Source organism: Myxine glutinosa, chromosome 1, assembly GCF_964187855.1.
Source record: "Myxine glutinosa chromosome 1, kmMyxGlut1.1, whole genome shotgun sequence".
Lineage (NCBI taxonomy): Eukaryota > Metazoa > Chordata > Myxini > Myxiniformes > Myxinidae > Myxine > Myxine glutinosa.
This window is the reverse complement of record NC_136261.1, coordinates 411,557,867-411,576,794: the sequence shown is the minus strand read 5'-3', so window position 1 is coordinate 411,576,794 and position 18,928 is coordinate 411,557,867. Positions and strand designations below refer to the sequence as shown.

General features: G+C 49.9%; 1 protein-coding gene across 2 annotated transcripts in view; it reads right to left on the bottom strand.

The window, feature by feature from the left end:
• LOC137417831 (uncharacterized) overlaps positions 1 to 18,928 on the bottom strand; it is a 106,129-nt gene that overhangs the window by 27,361 nt on the left and 59,840 nt on the right. The window lies entirely within an intron of this gene.

The following is an 18,928-nucleotide window of genomic DNA, read 5'->3' as shown; positions in this document are numbered from 1 at the left end:
CCCACCCGGGCCGGAAAGCTTCCCAGAAGCTGGTGTCGGCGCGATTCGTCTGGCACGGCCTTCGTCGGGACGTCCGCGATTGGACCAGCACCTGCACGGCCTGCCAACGGGCCAAGGTCCACCGACACACCCAGGCCCCGCTGGCACCTTTCACCATGCCCGAACGACGTTTCGACCACGTCAACGTGGATCTGATCATGAGGCCCCCCGTCACGGGGGTTCACACACCTGCTCACCATGGTGGACAGGACCACCAGGTGGCCGGAGGCCGTTCCCCTCGTCTCCACCACCACAGTCGACGTGGCGCAGGCTTTCATCGCCACCTGGGTCACCCGCTTCGGCGCACCGGCGGACATCTCGTCAGACGGCGGACCACAGTTCACCTCCGAGCTGTGGGGCACGGTCGCCCGCAACCTGGGGGTCAAGCTCCACCGTACTACGGCCTACCACCCCCAAGCAAACGGGTTGTGCGAGCGATTCCACCGCTCCATGAAGGCCGCGCTCATGGCCGGCCTTCAAGACGGCGGTTGGGCCGACCGGCTGCCGTGGGTCCTTTTGGGCCTCCGCACAGCCCCCAAGGAGGACCTCCAGGCATCCACCGCCGAGCTTGTCTATGGCCAGGCGCTATGCGTCCTGGGCGAATTCGTGCCCGACGCTACCAGTCCCTGGTCCGCAGCTCACCAGCGCTCGGACCTCCAGGAGGCCGCCCGACGGTTTGCCCCCATGCCAACATCCCACCACGGTGACCCCCAGTCCTACGTCCCCCCAGCACTTCGCACAGCGGAGTATGTTTTTGTGCATCACGACGCACATCGGGGGCCACTCCGGCCGCCGTACGACGGGCCCTTCCGGGTGCTGCGACGGGACGACAAGTCGTTCGTCATCGACATCGGCGGCAGGTCGGACCGGATTGCGGTGGACCGCCTCAAGCCGGCGCACGTGGACGTCGACCACCCACCATGGGTGGCCCTTCCGCCATGGCGAGGCCGCCCCCCGTCCACGGTGCCCCCCACTCGACCGCCCACCACCACACCGAACCCCCTCCCACGACCCGCCAGGGGTCGCTTCGGCCGGGTCATCAGGACCCCCCTCAAATTGACCCTGCCGGTGCAAGTAGATTCTGGGGGGACGTGTGTAGCGGCTACCGCTGGGTTTTCACAATCGCCTTGCACCTATCAAGGACGCGGAGCGATCACCATGCCGGGCTCGTCCAGGACGCCCGGGCAGGCTCGCCCTCAACTTGCCAGGCCGCAGCCAGGACGCTGGGCCACGCCCCCTCTCGCCTTTCCGGGGCAAACGCTCCGGGATAATATGTATATATATTGCTGCCCGATAAACGGGCTTTTCAGAGTGCCTGAGTGTTTGGTTTGATTAAAGCAACTCGGATGAATTCCAGCTTTTTGTCACGTCCATTCTTCCGATCGACGTGGGAGCCCCAGCTCCTTCAACGTCATGGATGTCAGGATTCCTTCAAATCTCTGTTTAATGTTATGGACAGCATTAGTGACTGTTACAAAAGGTAATCATATGCGTTTGTGGTTTATAATATTTTACAAGCCCGGCTACGCCGCTGTTAGATTCCGGGTTTGTTTGCATACAAAATTGAGGCTCGTGTAAGAGCAACACATAAAACATAAACACAGAAACAGAAAACACATAAAACATATAATAAAGGGAGTGGGAGAAAAGAGGGGGAGAGAGAGGGAACACAACTACAGTAGAGGACAGGGACATTGGTAGATCTGTGGAAGGAGGAGGGGTGGGAAACAGTATGAACAAGCGTTACGCCGAGGTCCCCCGTCGGTGAGGTGATGTGAGTTGACAAAGTGGAGGACACAGAAAACATGCTATTGTGGCGGGCACAATGGGCTATAATTCCGCGCACCAGTGGGTGGCACGAGCGCCCAGGCGGGGACCGGTGGCACATGCCCCGCCCGTCGGCCGATCGGCCACGCCCGGGGACTAGGCGTGGCCTCGGCACATATAGGCGGGCTCTAAGCTCGAGCCCGCTCAGTGTTGCAGTTCGAGCCTTCTAAATAAAGACTCTTTGGTTTTAACAAACGCGTTGTGGCCTACCTCTTTGGCAAGCAAGTTGTGTGCGCAGCACCACACTTTACTGGTGACCCCGATTGGTTCAGCCATTGCTGACCACCGAACGTGCCATGGCCACCAACGCTGTCGCGGTAAAACTCCCAGAGTTTTGGGAAGCACAGGCTGACGTGTGGTTCGTGCAGGCCGAAGCGCAATTTCAGCTTCGAGGCATAACGGCGGACGAGACCCGTTACTACCACGTGGTCGCCGCCCTCGGGCCCGGCACGGCCACCCGAGTCATGTCCATCCTGCGGCACCCGCCAGGCGACCGCAAGTACGAGGCGATCAAACGTCTCCTCATCGCCACGTTCGGCCTCACGGAGATCGAACGGGCCGACCGCCTCCTGGACCTTTCCGAACTCGGCGACACAGGACCATCCATGCGGATGGATTTTATGCTGTCGCTGCTGGGTGACCAAGCCCCGGATTTCTTATTCCGGGTGATTTTCCTATGCCAGCTACCTGCACACGTACGCCTCGCGGTGGCCGGTTCCAAAATAAAGGAACCCCGCGCCCTGGCCGTAGAGGCCGACAAGTTTTTTGCGGCTTGTGAGACGCGGTCGAGTTACGGTGCTGCCGTCGTGGATCCCGGGGCAGAGGCTACAGCGTCCCTCGTGGCCGCCGCCACGCCCCGCCCACCGCCACCGCCACCGAGAACACCGCGGCCGCTGCGGCCGCCGCCGCCGCAAGCCTGGTTCCGTTTCCACGCCAGGTTCGGCCACAACTAGGACGTGTTGCCCACCTTGCTCGTTTGACCAGTCGGGAAATGCCCGGGCCGGCGCTCATTAGCGGCCCAGAGCATCGGCCATTCCGGCAGCCTCCTGTTCATTACGGACACCTTGTCCGGGCGCCGTTTCCTCTGCGATACAGGAGCGCAGGTAAGCGTCATCCCCGCTTCCACGTCCGACAAGCGAACCGCGGGCTGAGGCCCCGCTTTGCTTTCCGCCAACGGTACACCCATCCGCACCTTCGGGAAGCGCTGCCTCTCCCTGCTGTTCGGAGGGCAGCGCTTCAAATGGTCGTTCGTCACCGCCAGCGTGCCAATGGCCCTGCTCAGTGCGGACTTCCTATGTGCGAATGGGTTGTTGGTCGATGTGAAGCGCAGACGGCTCATCCAGGCCGAAACCTTTAGCTCGCTCGCTTGTTCGCTGAGCGGCTCGTTGAGCGGCTTGCCAAGCAGCTTGCTGGACGGTTCCGTCCCGGCGAGTTTAGTTTGCACGCTTCCGGCAGCGGACGACGTTACCCGCCTCCTCGCCAGTTTCTCGGCCCTCACGTGGCCCACCTTCTCAGCGGTGGCCGTTAAACACGGGGTGGAGCACCACATCCCCACGGTCGGGCCGCCGGTCTATGCCCGGGCACGCCGACTCGAGCCCACGAAGCTCGCCGTGGCGAAAGCGGAGTTCGCCACGCTGGAGCGGCTGGGCATCGTGCGGCGCTCCAACAGCGCTTGGGCTCCCCCCCTGCACATTGTGCAGAAACCCGGTGGGGGATGGCGGCCATGCGGGGACTACCGCCGGCTCAATGATGCCACCACCCCCGACCGCTACCCGTTCCCACACATTCAGGACTTTTGCGCCCGGTTGGCCAACACGACCGTGTTTTCTAAGGTGGACGTAATCTGGGGCTACCATCAGGTCCAGCCGGACGACGTCCCGAAGACGGCCATCATCACCCCTTTGGGCCTCTTCGAATTCCTAAGGATGCCCTTCGGGTTGAACAATGCGGCCCAGGCGTTCCAGCGGCTTATGGATAGCTTCTTGCATGACTTACCTTTCCTGTTTGTCTACCTGGACGACATCCTAGTCGCGAGCACGTCCCAGGAGGAGCAGCTTCTCCACCTCCGCACGCTTTTCGAAGGCATGGGCCAGCATGGCCTAAGCATCAACCCCGCCAAGTGCCGTTTCGGCATCGCCACCATCGACTTCTTGGGGCACCGCATCACCGAGCATGGGGCCGTCACTTTACCGGCCAAGGTGGAGGCGGTCAGGGATTTCCCGCGGCCCCGCATGATCAAGGGGCTCCATGAGTTCCTGGGCATGGTAAACTTTTACCACCGCTTCGTGCCCCACGTCGCCCGCCTCCTCCGCCCCTTGCATGAGGCCCTTCGGGGCAAGCCAGACAAAGGTGACAATGCATGGTCGGAGCCGATGGTCGCGGCGTTTGCGGCCGCAAAGCTGGCTCTGGCCGATGCCACCATGCTGGCGCACCCGGCGCCCGATGCACCGATCGTCCTTACCACCGATGCGTCAGACTATGCGGTGGGCGCGGTGCACGAGCAATGGGTGCGTGGTGTTTGGCAACCGCTGGCGTTTTTTAGCCGGCAGCTTCGCCCGCACGAACGCCGCTATAGCACCTTCGACCGCGAGTTGCTCGGGCTCCACCTGGCGGTCCGACACTTCCGCCATCTGCTGGAGGGCCGCCCGTTCACGGCCTTCGTTGACCACAAGCCCCTTGTGTTTGCGATGGCCAAGGTCGCCGAGCCATGGTCGGCACGGCAGCAGCGCCACCTCTCTGCCGTGTCTGAGTACACGACGGACATCCATCACGTGGCGGGTAAGGACAACCCAGTGGCGGATTGCCTTTCCCGGTCCGTCGTTCACGCGGTCCACCTCGGGGTTGACTATGCCCGGATGGCGGAGGCCCAGACCGCCGACCCCGGCGTCCAGGCCTTGCAGACCGCCATCACGGGCCTCCGCGTCACCGAGGTGCCGTTCAACGCCGCAGGCACGGCCCTCCTATGCGACGTCTCCCTCGGCCGGCCTCGCCCCATCGTGCCCGCTTGCTGGCAGCGCCCATTGTTCGACGCCATCCACGGCCTGTCCCACCCTGGTGCGAGGGCATCCCAGAAACTCGTCGGGGCGAAGTTCGTCTGGCATGGCCTCAGGAAGGACGTCCGCGAGTGGGCCAGGACATGCCTCGCGTGCCAGCGCACAAAGGTCCACCGCCACACCCAGGCACCATTGGCCCCGTTTACAGTGCCCGAGTGGCAGTTCGACCACGTGCACGTCGACTTGGTGGGACCCCTGCCCCCCTCGCGAGGGTTCACCCACCTCCTCACCATGGTCGACCGCACCACACGGTGGCCGGAGGCCATCCCATTGGCGGCAAAGTCTGCGGCTGAGGTGGCGCAGGCCTTTATCGCCACGTGGGTTGCCCGGTTCGTTGCCCCCTCGGACATCTCGTCCGACCGCGGCCCCCAGTTCACCTCGGAGCTCTGGGCCGCGGTGGCGCAATGGCTCGGGGTGAAACTTCACCACACCACGGCTTACCACCCCCAGGCCAATGGCCTGTGCGAGCGCTTTCATCGCTCCATGAAGGCCGCGCTCCGGGCCAGCCTCCGTGACGACGGCTGGGTCGACAGGCTCCCCTGGGTCCTGCTGGGCCTCAGGACGGCGCCCAAGTACGACCTGCGCGCGTCCTTGGCGGAGCTGGTCTTCGGGCAACCACTGCGGGTACCGGGCAAATTTATCCCCGACTCCACGGCGTTTGGGGCTACCATCAGGTCCACGAGCCACCGCGGCCCAGAGCTCAATACTCCTTGGTCCTCGGCGCAACAGCGCTCCGCCCTTCAGGAGACCGCCCGGAGGTTCGCCCCGGTGCCAACGGCACACCACGGTTGCCCGCCCTCCCATGTCGCACGGCAAAGTACGTGTTCATCCGGCATGACACCCACCGGGCACCACTACTGCCCCCGTACGACGGGCCCTTCCGCGTGCTGGAGACCGGGGACAAGTTTTTCACGGTCGACATCGGCGGTGCCCCGGATCGCATTTCCGTGGACCACTTCAAGCCGGCCCACCTCGATCCGGACCACCCCCCGCCAGCAGCTCTGCCTCCGCGTCGAGGCCGCCCCCCGGCAGTCGGACCCCCGGCACCCCGCCAGCAGCTCTGCCTCCGCATCGAGGCCGCCCCCCGGCGGTCGGACCCCCGGCACCCCTCAGCCCTGCCGGCCCGCTACCCCCCAGCCCTGCACCCATCGCCAGGGGGCGTTTCGGCCAGGTCATCCGGTTTCCCTGGAAACTCACCCTTCAGGTGCGTGGGAATTCTGGGGGGGGGCGCGTGTGGCGGGCACAAAGGGCGATAATTCCGCGCACCATTGGGTGGCGCGAGCGCCCAGGCAGGGACCTGTGGCACATGCCCCACCCGTCGGCCGATCGGCCACGCCCGGGGACGAGGCATGGCCTCAGCACATATAGGCGGGCTCTAAGCTCGAGCCCGCTCAGTGTTGCAGTTCGAGCCTTCTAAATAAAGACTCTTTGGTTTTAACAAACGTGTTGTGGCCTACCTCTTTGGCAAGCAAGTTGTGTGCGCAGCACCACACTTTACCATATGATATTTCGCTCACAAGGTTCAGACATACATGGAGGCGGCCATCTTGGATTTTGACGTGGCGACCCAATTTTCAATACGATTCTTCTTTATTGGTAGATACACCTACACACCAGATTAGAAGTAGGTACTTCGCTTATTTTTCAAGATATTTCGCTCACAAGGTTCAGACATATATATGGTGGGGGCCATCTTTGATTTTGACATGGCGACCCAATTTTCAAAAGCCTTCTTCCGTGTGCCTAGATACACCCACACACCAGATTAGAAGTTGGTATGTCGCTTATTAGTCCCCTACCGGTGTATACCAGAGGGGACTATAGGTTTGCACGCCGTCCCTCCGTCCGTCAGTCTGTCAGTCTGTCAGTCCGTCACGCAAAGAACAGTTTTCCGGACTTTTTTTCTATCCGCTTAATGCTAATGATTTCAAACTTGGCACATGGTTTCCTCATAAGTTACAGGTCAAGTTGGAACTTCACGACGTTTCGATCATTTTTGACAAAGTTATGGCACTTTGAACATTGGGAATTCTGATAATTCTGATGATCATTTACTCAGTGCCATTTTAAGTTTTAATTTCCTTTAAAAAAGATTTTCTCTGCAATAATAGGACCGATTGAGATCAAATTTTCACCATAGGAGTGACTCGGTCTGTAGAATATTTTAATGGTAATTATGACGGCAAAGGTCACGTGGTTCGGGCGCCATATTGTTTTTCGTGAAAACACGAAAACCCCTTTTTCTCTGCAAGGGCTGAACAGATCGAGGCCAAACTTTGCAAACAGAATCGCATACCCATGACGAACAAGAAAGTTAGCGAGGATGACGTCATGCGTCACATGGTTTCAGAGTTATGACGTTTTTAAGCATGAACCTTTAAAACCGAGCCCCTCCCTCATTTTTGATCCAATCGAGGGGAAACTTCACAGATCTGTTCCGCATGTCAGTCTACTAAAATGTCCTTTTGGAATTTGCGATAGCTCACGTGGTTTGGCAGATATCGTTAATGAAACGAAAATATTTTAAAAATGGATATCTCTTGAATCGCTTTATTGATCGACGTGAAACTTCATACTATAGTAGACGTCATGAAGAGTAACAAGTGTGCAAAATCAAGATGACTGGATGTACGGTCTGGAAGCTAGAAGTTGTTATTGCGTGAAGAAGAAGAGGCGTCAAGTGTGCGGATTTAATTATTTATCACATGTACAGACTGAAAGCATCGTTGGACACGACCTGTCGCGGTCATTTTAACCTCAAATAAAATTCTAATTTAAGATTTGTCAATAGCTGAGGTATATTAACAAACGAATACAACAGATTTGCGATAGGGCACGTGGTTTGGCAGATATCGTTAATGAGTTCGTTAATGAGTAATTCGAAGTTAAGTCTGTTCACAATTGTATTTTGTCGAAACTGTATTTATCTTTCGGTGTGTGAAGTTATTGTGTGCAACTTTGGTTGTTTCTCGGTGTTTATCTTTCATAAATTGATCGTCTGTTTGCCGTGTCGTGTCTTGAGGCCTTGTACAGTGTGCACTGTACAACCTTGAGGCTTTGTTTTTCTCTCAGCGGTCCGTCGTTTGTGATCCAATAACTTTCGTTCTCTGTATTCCCAGGCTTTTCACCCAGAGCCTACTTCCTTGTGTAAATCTCAATTTAAAAAAAAACAAAAAAAAAAAACATTTCCTTCTCTGTTCTCATTCGTTTATTCATTCTTATTCGTTCGTTCGTTCTTCGACCACGTGTTTCTCCCCCATTTCCCCAGATAGTTTTCACTCATTAACCTTCAATGTTTACACTTTCCCCTCAAGTTATGTATTCCGTCATATTTTATAACACCTTTTTCTTCTTCTTCTTTAAAAGGCTGCTTTCGACTTGCTCACCAAATCAATTCATCCCAAAAAAAATATCCATCTCCTATAGTGCCTTTTTTCTACATTCCCTAAACTCTCCTGCACTCCATCCTCCATCCAGCGTCCTTAAACGTATTTTTAACTCGAAGGTCACAAGAAACTCATTTTGCAATAAATGTTCGTTTCCCATAAATCGTACACTTTCAAAAATCCAATCTCACCCCTCCCCTCCAAATCTTCCCCATAACCCCTCCCCTCCAAATCTTCCCCATCACCCCTCCCCTCCAAATCTTACCCATCACCCATCCCTTTCAAATCTCCCCCCTTGCCCCCTCCCTCCTAAACTACCCCCTCACTCCTCCCCGCCAAGACGCCCCCTCGCCCCTCCCCTCCTAGACTCCTGCCTCACCCCTCCCCTCCAAATCTCCCCCATATCCCATCCCTTTCAAATCCCTCCCCTTGTCCCTTCCCTCCCAAACTCCCCCCTCACCCCTCCCCTTCAAATCTCCCCACCCTCATTGCTTCTCAATTTCCCCCCTCTCACTCCCCCTCCTCAAAGCGTCCTCCCCGCTTCTTCCCCCTTCAAACTCTCACCTCCATCTCCCCCAACCTTCTACCTCGCTTTTCCCCCTCCTCAAATAACACCTCATTGTGGTTCACCCAATCACCATCAAACCTTTTGTCCGCCCCATCCTTCCCTTTCTCCGAGCTATTCTGAAATCTCTGACACACCTTCAACAGCTCTCCCTATCTCTTCCACCTCTTCCACATCTTACCCTACCCCTCCTCCCCCCTGTTCTGTATCTGATGCTCCCCCTTCCTCTTCATTAACGGTATGGACCTCAAACATCCGGGGCCTTCGTTCAAACTTAACTGATCTCTCCATACAGGTTGCTTCTGTCAAACCAGACGTGATCTGCTTAACAGAAACATTCCTCCTTTATGATGTCTCTGATTCCATAGTATCTCTCCCGGACTACTCCCTCCTCCGGTATGATAGACCTGAGCCTCGTCCTGGAGGCGGGGTTGCTATCTTTATCAAAAACTCTCTTCCTCACTCGCCCTGCACTGCACTCTCTCCACCTCACCCCCAGGAATACCTCTGGCTACGGCTTCCCCTTCGCTCCCACCTCTTGTTCATATGTGTGTTGTACCGTCCACCAAACAGTGATGACTCCATCTACATCTCGCTGTCTGATGATATGGACCAACTTCTATCTACTCATCCCAACTCTCTCTTCCTCATATGTGGTGATTTCAATTGTCACCATGCCAGTTGGCTGGGTGTGGGTACCTCTCTCACCAGCCATGGCTCTTCAGCAAAGGACTTCTGCGACTCACTGGGACTGACACAATCTGTCAATTTCCCGACCCGGATCTCAGTCAACGGAACATCTTCTCTTCTGGACTTGGTTATGACTAACTTCCCTGAAAATGTCTGCTGCTCTTCTTCTGCTCCGATCGGATCATCTGATCATGTCCTTGTTAAAGTGGACATCTCTCTGACCATCCTCAGGGAGCCTGCTCAGCGTCGACGAGTCTGGCATTTCACTCAGGCCAACTGGCACGGTCTTCAAGCAGCCATCAATCATCTGGACTGGTCTCCCATCTCTACCACCTCTGACATCAACTCATCCTGGGAATTCTTCCAAAGTAAATTGCTCTCTCTCATGCACAGATTTATCCCATCTCGTCTTCAGTTGTCATACCCTTCCTCCCGTCCATGGTACACGGAATCTTGTGGTGAGGCTGTTGCCCAGAAACAACTTGCCTTCGTCTCCTGGAAAGCAAATCCAACGGAAGGAAATCTCATTTCCTTTCACAAAGCCCGAAACAAGTGTGTGTCCACCCTCAGGAGAGCCAGGAAACAATATCTCTCCATTCTCAAGACTGAACTCTCTTATCTGTCTCCCTCTTCCAAATCCTGGTGGCGTCTGGTCAAATCCGTTTCTGGTGTTTGTTCCCCCTCCATCCCCTCCCTCCGCACGTGAAAAAGCTGAATGCCTCAACTCTGTGTTTGCCTCTAAATCTTGTGTCCCAAACCCATCCCTCTCTGTACCCACCATACCCAGTCGTACCCTGCTGCTCCTGGACTCCGTGTCCTTTCCTCCTGACAAGGTGGAAAAGTTTCTGTCAACCCTCGACTCTGATTCTGCAACTGGACCCAACGGCATCAGCCCACGGGTCCTAAAATCCTGCTCTGCTGCTCTATCTCACCCTCTCTCTGTTCTCTTCACCCTCTCTTTTGCTCAAGGTCAACTTCCATCTGCTTGGAAATCAGCCAACATCACCGCTTTGCACAAAAAAGGTGCAAAAACAGATCCTAGCAACTACAGACCAATCAGCCTTCTCCCAATTATCAGCAAAGTCATGGAATCCATCATTGCTTCGGATATGAAATCTTTCCTCTTCTCCAATGGCTTGCTCTCTGATCATCAATTTGGTTTCAGACCAGGTCACTCTACTCTGGACATGCTGCTTCTGCTGTCTCAACAATGGATGGAGGTCCTCAATGCCAAACAGGAAATTAGAGCTGTCTCCCTCGACATATCACGTGCCTTCGACACGGTCTGGCACCCCGCTCTGCTCACCAAACTCTCGTCCTTTGGTATCCATGGAAATCTCCACGCATGGCTGGCGGACTTCCTCTCTAGTCGTCGTCAACGTGTGGCCCTGAATGGGTTTCTCTCATCTCCTCTTCCTGTTCACGCTGGAGTTCCCCAAGGCAGTGTTCTGGGCCCCGTGCTTTTTCTGGTCTTCATCAATGATCTCTCTGACTCTCTCGAAAATCCTCTCTATCTCTTTGCTGATGACTCCACTCTCTGCCGCTCCATTCCTCTTCCCTCAGATCGGCAGTCTGCTGCCTCCTCACTCTCTGAAGACCTGGACAAAATCACAGACTGGTCAAACAAGTGGAACATGTCTTTCAATCCTGACAAATCTCACACTCTTACTATGTCTCTCCGAAAAGATCGACTGGACAACCCTCCCATCTACTTTCTCAACAATCCTCTCCAAGAAGTTCTGTCGCTCAAGATTTTGGGTCTCACTATCTGCCATGATCTTTCTTGGGAAAACCACATTTCCAAGCTGGCCTCCAAAGCCAGTCGCCGACTGGGCATCCTCCGTCGTGCGAAGTCCTTCCTCGGCACACCTGAGCTCCTCACCACATACAAGGCTTTCATCCGCAGCTCAATGGAATACTGTTCTCCCCTATGGGCCGGTGCTCCTGCCTCACACCTAGCTCGGCTTCACGCTGTTGAAACCAAAGCTTTCAGAATTATTGGAATCTCCCGCGATGAAGCTATCTCTGAGGGCCTTTCACTCACTCACCGCAGGCAGGTAGGTGGTCTTTCTGTCTTCTACCGACTCCTCTCCGGCCTTGCACCCCCAGCTCTCTCTGTGCTCTGTCCCCCAAATATTCCTACAGGTCGCACAAGATCTGCCAGCAACCCTCTGATGGTTAAACTGCCGAAATCTCGGCTCTCTGCTCACCTTCACTCTTTCATTCCTCTTTTCTCCCGCCTCTGGAACAAACTCCCTCACTCCCTTCAATCCCACTCCTCCCTCCAGGTCTTTAAAACAGCTGTTCACCACCATCTCTTATCTTCCCCCATCCAAAACCTTGATCTTTTCTACCCCCGCTGATTCACCCCAGATCCACCTTGTTTGAAATTCCAACTTCTTTCCTGGAAGTCCTGGCAGTGTCCATATGTTTTATACCTCTGCCACCGCCCCCTTCCCATGCCCCCCCCCCCCAAAGCCCTCGCCCTCTCTCAGATCTCTCCATGTCTCCATGTTTCTCGGTCCCTGCTCTCAAATATTGTGTTTGTGTCCTTCCCCCTCTCTCCCCATCTTGTCTACCGCTCCCGATGTTATATGTTTTATGTGTCGGTTTGTCTTTCTGTGTGATTAATGTTCGCTCTTTCACGAGCCTCGGTCTTGTATACAAAAAAAAAAAAAAAAAAAAAAAAAACAATGAAACGAAAATATAAAAAAATAGGATATCTTTTGAATCGCTTGTACCTCAGACCGTGAGTTGGTAATAATCTATCTATAATTCCAGTAATCTCTGTGTGTATGTTTGTATGTTTGTTTGTCTGTGACCGCTGTTTCTCGACAACCACGGGTCCGATATACTTGAAACTTGCCAGGTATATTGCTGGGGACCCGAGGATGTGCCTTTTCAAGGTTTCATATTAATCGGAGAAGTAGTTACGGAGCTATGTCCAAAAAACGATTCAACCAATCAGAGAGCAGCGAGCTATCACGTGTGCCGAACGTGGCGAACAGACTCTGCCTCGGACGGCACATTTGAGAGCGTATTCATTTATTTCACGTTGGCAAACTATGTTGCCGCTATGTTGGCGTTAAACGATGTTTTAAAACTAATTAAAACTAATTTGCGATTCTTTCGCTTTCCTGCGCGTTTGTGCATGCTATGGCGATTTCTTTACCAAACTCCGCAAGCCGTTCGCTTTGGACCAAACCATTTCATGTAAATAGAGGGGGGGGGGGGATATAATTTTAGATATAGATATAGTACGGGCATGCCCTAGTTTATATAATTCACACAGTGCAATACGTGCAGGCCGCTCCACGGAGCGACCTTGCGGGCTTATCAACGAGATGAGGCGTGACACACGTGTCTCAGCACACCTCAGATCAAGTTTGAAAACCAGCATCAACCGTGCATAAATTTGCATAATCGATAAGTTTTTGACAAAGTTATGGCACTTTGAACTTTGGTAGGGGACATGTATTGCAGCGCAATACTCAGAATGCTTGTTTTTCAAGATATTCAGCTCACAAGGTTGTTGCAGATTTCAGAATTCCCACGCAGAATTCAGAATTCAGATTTCAGAATCCCCCAGAATTCCCGCGCACCAGACATACATGGCGGCGGCCATCTTGGATTTTGATGTGGCGACCCAATTTTCAATGGCGTTCTTCCTTGTGGCTAGATACACCCAGAAACCGGATTAGAAGTTGGTACTTCGCTTATTTTTCAAGATATTCAGCTCACAATGTTCAGACAGACATGGCGGCGGCCATCTTGGATTTTAACGTGGCACCCCAATTTTCAATAGAGTTCTTCCTTCTGCCTAGATACACCCACACACCAGATTAGAAGTTGGTACTTCGCTTATTTTTCAAGATATTCCGCTCACAATGTTCAGACATACATGGCATCAGACATACATGGCGGTGGCCATCTTGGATTTTGACGTGGGTTGCACCCACACACCAAATTCGAATGCAGTCGTTTGCTTATGCATGCATGCATGTATGCACACACGCACGCCCACACGGACGTATGGACGGATGGATGGGAAAACCATAGTCCCCCTTTCGCTCCACGGTGCGATGGGGGACGAAAACAAATGGACACTACAAGGACTTTCAGGAAAGAAAGACGGAATTTGGAAAATTTGGATTTGGGTTGTATTAACAGTGTCATAAAATATTATGGTTTTTGATATGAAAAGATAAGAAATGGTGGATAAGAGAAGATAAGAGATGGTGGATAAGAGAAGATAAGAGATGGTGGGTAAGAGAAGATAAGAGATGGTGGATAAGCGACAACAAGAGATGGTGGGTAAGAGAAGATAAGAGATGGTGGATAAGAAAAGATAAGAAATGGTGGATGAGAGAGAATAAGAGATGGTGGATAAGAGATGACAAGAAATGGTGGATAAGAGAAGATGAGATATGGTGGACAAGAGAAGATAAGATATGGTGGATAAGCGACAACAAGAGATGGTGGGTAAGAGAAGATAAGAGATGGTGGATAAGAAAAGATAAGAAATGGTGGATGAGAGAGAATAAGAGATGGTGGATAAGAGATGACAAGAAATGGTGGATAAGAGAAGATGAGATATGGTGGACAAGAGAAGATAAGATATGGTGGATAAGAGAATACAAGAGATGGTAGATAAGAGAAGATAAGAGATGGTGGATAAGAGAAGACAAGAAATGGTGGATGAGAGAAGATGAGATATGGTGGACAAGAGAAGATAATATATGGTGGATAAGAGAAGATAAGAGATGGTAGATCAGAGAAGATAAGAGATGGTGGATGAGCGAAGATGAGAGATGGTGGATAAGAGAAGATAAAAGATGGTGGATAAGGGAAGATAAGAGATGGTGGATAAGAGAAGATAAGAGATGGTGGATAAGAGAAGATAAGAGATGGTGGATAAGAGAAGATAACAAATGGTGGATAAGGGAAGATAAGAGATGGTGGATAAGAGAAGATAAGAGATGGTGGATAAGAGAAGATAAAAGATGGTGGATAAGGGAAGATAAGAGATGGTGGATAAGAGAAGATAAGAGATGGTGGATAAGAGAAGATAAGAGATGGTGGATAAGAGAAGATAAGAGATGGTGGATAAGAGAAGATAAGAGATGGTGGATAAGAGAAGATAACAAATGGTGGATAAGAGAAGATAAGAGATGGTGGATAAGAGATGGTGGATAAGAGAAGATAAGACATGTTGGATAAGAGAAGATAAGAGATGGTGGATAAGAGAAGATAAGAGATGGTGGATAAGAGAAGATAAAAGATGGTGGATAAGCGACAACAAGAGATGGTGGGTAAGAGAAGATAAGAGATGGTGGATAAGAGAAGATAAGAGATGGTGGATAAGAGAAGATAAGAGATGGTGGATAAGAGAAGATAAGAAATGGTGGATAAGCGACAACAAGAGATGGTGGGTAAGAGAAGATAAGAGATGGTGGATAAGAAAAGATAAGAAATGGCGGATGAGAGAGAATAAGAGATGGTGGATAAGAGATGACAAGATATGGTGGATAAGAGAAGATGAGAGATGGTGGATAAGAGAAGATAGGAGATGGTGGATAAGAGAATACAAGAGATGGTAGATAAGAGAAGATGAGATATGGTGGACAAGAGAAGATAAGATATGGTGGATAAGAGAATACAAGAGATGGTAGATAAGAGAAGATAAGAGATGGTGGATAAGAGAAGACAAGAAATGGTGGATGAGAGAAGATGAGATATGGTGGACAAGAGAAGATAATATATGGTGGATAAGAGAAGATAAGAGATGGTAGATCAGAGAAGATAAGAGATGGTGGATGAGCGAAGATGAGAGATGGTGGATAAGAGAAGATAAAAGATGGTGGATAAGGGAAGATAAGAGATGGTGGATAAGAGAAGATAAGAGATGGTGGATAAGAGAAGATAAGAGATGGTGGATAAGAGAAGATAACAAATGGTGGATAAGGGAAGATAAGAGATGGTGGATAAGAGAAGATAAGAGATGGTGGATAAGAGAAGATAAAAGATGGTGGATAAGGGAAGATAAGAGATGGTGGATAAGAGAAGATAAGAGATGGTGGATAAGAGAAGATAAGAGATGGTGGATAAGAGAAGATAAGAGATGGTGGATAAGAGAAGATAAGAGATGGTGGATAAGAGAAGATAACAAATGGTGGATAAGAGAAGATAAGAGATGGTGGATAAGAGATGGTGGATAAGAGAAGATAAGACATGTTGGATAAGAGAAGATAAGAGATGGTGGATAAGAGAAGATAAGAGATGGTGGATAAGAGAAGATAAAAGATGGTGGATAAGCGACAACAAGAGATGGTGGGTAAGAGAAGATAAGAGATGGTGGATAAGAGAAGATAAGAGATGGTGGATAAGAGAAGATAAGAGATGGTGGATAAGAGAAGATAAGAAATGGTGGATAAGCGACAACAAGAGATGGTGGGTAAGAGAAGATAAGAGATGGTGGATAAGAAAAGATAAGAAATGGCGGATGAGAGAGAATAAGAGATGGTGGATAAGAGATGACAAGATATGGTGGATAAGAGAAGATGAGAGATGGTGGATAAGAGAAGATAGGAGATGGTGGATAAGAGAATACAAGAGATGGTAGATAAGAGAAGATAAGAGATGGTGGATGAGCGAAGATGAGAGATGGTGGATAAGAGAAGATAAAAGATGGTGGATAAGGGAAGATAAGAGATGGTGGATAAGAGAAGATAAGAGATGGTGGATAAGAGAAGATAAGAGATGGTGGATAAGAGAAGATAACAAATGGTGGATAAGAAAGATAAGAGATGGTGGATAAGAGATGGTGGATAAGAGAAGATAAGAGATGGTGGATAAGAAAAGATAAGAAATGGTGGATGAGAGAGAATAAGAGATGGTGGATAAGAGAAGACAAAAAATGGTGGATGAGAGAAGATAAGAGATGGTGGATAAGAGAAGACAATAAATGGTGGATGAGAGAAGATGAGATATGGTGGACAAGAGAAGATAATATATGGTGGATAAGAGAAGATAAGAGATGGTAGATCAGAGAAGATAAGAGATGGTGGATGAGCGAAGATGAGAGATGGTGGATAAGAGAAGATAAAAGATGGTGGATAAGGGAAGATAAGAGATGGTGGATAAGAGAAGATAAGAGATGGTGGATAAGAGAAGATAGGAGATGGTGGATAAGAGAAGATAACAAATGGTGGATAAGAGAAGATAAGAGATGGTGGATAAGAGATGGTGGATAAGAGAAGATAAGAGATGGTGGATAAGAGATGGTGGATAAGAGAAGATAAGAGATGGTGGATAAGATAACATAAGAGATGGTGGATAAGAGAAGATAAGAGATGGTGGATAAGAGAAGATAAGAGATGGTGGATAAGAGAAGATAAGAGATGGTGGATAAGAAAGATAAGAGATGGTGGATAAGAGATGGTGGATAAGAGAAGATAAGAGATGGTGGATAAGAAAAGATAAGAGATGGTGGATAAGAGAAGATAAGAGATGGTGGATAAGAGAAGATAACAAATGGTGGATAAGAAAGATAAGAGATGGTGGATAAGAGATGGTGGATAAGAGAAGATAAGAGATGGTGGATAAGAAAAGATAAGAAATGGTGGATGAGAGAGAATAAGAGATGGTGGATAAGAGAAGACAAAAAATGGTGGATGAGAGAAGATAAGAGATGGTGGATAAGAGAAGACAAGAAATGGTGGATGAGAGAAGATGAGATATGGTGGACAAGAGAAGATAATATATGGTGGATAAGAGAAGATAAGAGATGGTAGATCAGAGAAGATAAGAGATGGTGGATGAGCGAAGATGAGAGATGGTGGATAAGAGAAGATAAAAGATGGTGGATAAGGGAAGATAAGAGATGGTGGATAAGAGAAGATAAGAGATGGTGGATAAGAGAAGATAGGAGATGGTGGATAAGAGAAGATAACAAATGGTGGATAAGAGAAGATAAGAGATGGTGGATAAGAGATGGTGGATAAGAGAAGATAAGAGATGGTGGATAAGAGATGGTGGATAAGAGAAGATAAGAGATGGTGGATAAGAGAAGATAAGAGATGGTGGATAAGAGAAGATAAGAGATGGTGGATAAGAGAAGATAACAAATGGTGGATAAGAGAAGATAAGAGATGGTGGATAAGAGAAGATAACAAATGGTGGATAAGAGAAGATAAGAGATGGTGGATAAGAGAAGATAACAAATGGTGGATAAGAGAAGATAAGAGATGGTGGATAAGAGAAGATAACAAATGGTGGATAAGAGAAGATAAGAGATGGTGGATAAGAGATGGTGGATAAGAGAAGATAAGACATGTTGGATAAGAGAAGATAAGAGATGGTGGATAAGAGAAGATAAGAGATTTTACCCAATACTGCAAATAGATGTTCGATGTCCAAACTGCAGTTAAAGAAATTTAGTTAATTACAACTCAAACCTTGATTTAGGTTTAAATAAACAATTCAGAATTAAGTAATTCTATTCTTCAGAAGAAAGACCAAATTGTTGTTGGAAAAAATCATTTTTCACATTTTTTTGTTTTATTGACCAGTGGGTTGGAGTTTGTTTTGAAAGGAAAGTTTTTTTTTTTTGTTTTTTTGGGGTTTTTTTACGTTCACATTGTTCAACCAAATATTAACAAGATATAAAGAATTATACGATGTTTAATTACTGTTCAATACGATATCACTGTTTAAACAAGGATAGGAGAAGGTGGGGGTACATCATATTGGATGTGGGGAATCTGTGGGTCACTCCTGGGAGATTGATCGTCTGTCTCCGTGCAGCGGGCTTGTTCAAGAGAAATATCCAGGGCTATACAACAACAACAGTAATAATGTTAAGCCTGTCCGTGGCTAAAGAGAGGCAATAAACTACTTCCTGCATGCAGATAACTTAAATGCTCCGATGAACATGGAACACCTATAAATGTACGTATTGCAATTTCCAAAAAAAGAAAAGAAATAGTGGCATTAGACCCCGATTTTTCAAATGCCATGAACAAACTTTGGTACATCATGGGTGATTAAGGTTGTGGTCAAGTGTGTAGTTCTAACGTGGAGGGCTGGGGTGGGTCAAACCTGGACCCACTTTGACCCCCGGTAGACCCCCTGAGACCTCGATGTTTATTAATGCAGTGAACAAATTTGAGTTCGAACACACAAACATCTTAGCCAAGTTTTGGTCACAATCGCATCAGCAGTTTCGGAGAAGAAGTTGCAAGTGTCTCAGGAAGGACTGACGACACACCATCCCAAAGCTCCCCCGAAATATGTTCCAGGTGAGCTAAGATTTACCTTGTAACCCACATTAAAAAAACCCATTCATATTAGACAATACAAAACTGCAC